Raw genomic sequence first — 1,499 nt, forward strand, 5'->3', positions numbered from 1 at the left:
ACAGACAGCCAACCCACCCAGCTTAAGCTAAAGAAGAAAATTCACTGTGTCTTGTCATCACACTCCAGACACGGCTCTGCTGGGCGGGATTTTTAAAGGAGTAGAAGCTTCTTCCTCTGACTCTCCTCTTTACTGGCCCAGCCTCATGCGTGTTCTCCCGCATAGACTGGCCTTGGTGCCGGGATTAAGCTGTTGCCAGCTCCAGACTTGCAGAATGCCAACATCACAACCCCAGAGAGGCAGACTTGTTTCTCCTAGCTTTAGATCTATAAGAATTCAACACATGGGTCATGTGTCCTTCCTGGAAGCAATCATTGGCTGGTGGGATGGACATTACGATTGACCCTGGCTGGCAAGGTCAGTAGATTCCCTGTGGTCAGGGCAGGTGAGTTCTAATAGAAAAATATAATTATAATAGGAAAAGGGGGTGCTTTGAGACACAAACAGTACCCATTGCAGTCCACCCCTTCACCCCACAAAGAATGTGTGTATGAACATGCACACATACACTGTCACTCCCATCGATTTGATTATAAAGATCGAATCTAACATGATCGACTGTTCCACATGTAGCCAGGTGCTCCTACTCTCACCCTAAGACGGGACCACTGAGCTCATATTGCACCCAACTGCAAGGCCAGTGTATCTGGGGCATGGACAGTCCTCCCCTGCAGGTCTCGGTGTGGCTGCTTATGATCCTGAAACCTTTGGGCCAAAAGGAGGTGAAACCTCCCCAAGTGTAAAGTGGTTGGAGGACAGATCTGGGCTTACATCAGAAGTGAGACACTTATAAGTTGTAGGAACTTGGAAAGATTATATAGCTTCTAATTCCATTTTGAAAAGAGTAAAAACGGCAGTAACAGGAGTTGTTACTAGTCAGAACATACACCGTATGCCAAAACTAAGATTCACTTCTAGAGTAGACAGTTGTAAGAGTCACTGCGATCAGTTCCCTCATCTGTAAAATGGGTTCATAAGAAGCTGGTGAAGATTGAATTTAACGCAATGAGACATGGCCAATAGTAGAGTAGACAGCACATAGTAGGCACTCAATACATGGTAATGTTTTCTCCTCTCTCTGTCCCTCTGTCTCTGTCTCTCTCTCTCACACACGCACGAGTATATATACACAATCTATTGCTCTGATGACAGAGACTTAATACTACCCAAATAAACCAACCTTTTCTTCTACTCTCCTTCTGTTCCCTTTCCCTCCCTTCCCTCTCAACCCTCCCTCCCTTCCTCCTCCATTCTTTTCTCCCTACCGTCCCTCTCTCCAACTCCCTCTTTTTCTCTCCTCCCCCCATCCTACAATGCGTCCTCGGACACCCAGTCCTCTAGTGAGCTACTGAGCTAAGTTTAGCATGAAGCCCCCACCCCCACGTGGCCACGAAACCTCTCTCCCAGCTCCGGTAGGAACAGCATCCACGCCCCAAACCAAGGGGCTGCGACCCCATCTGTGACAGGAGGGGCACACGTTGTCGAACAAGCACAGAGAC

Source organism: Propithecus coquereli, unplaced genomic scaffold, assembly GCF_000956105.1.
Source record: "Propithecus coquereli isolate 6110/MARCELLA unplaced genomic scaffold, Pcoq_1.0 Scaffold606, whole genome shotgun sequence".
NCBI classification, from domain to species: Eukaryota; Metazoa; Chordata; class Mammalia; order Primates; family Indriidae; genus Propithecus; species Propithecus coquereli.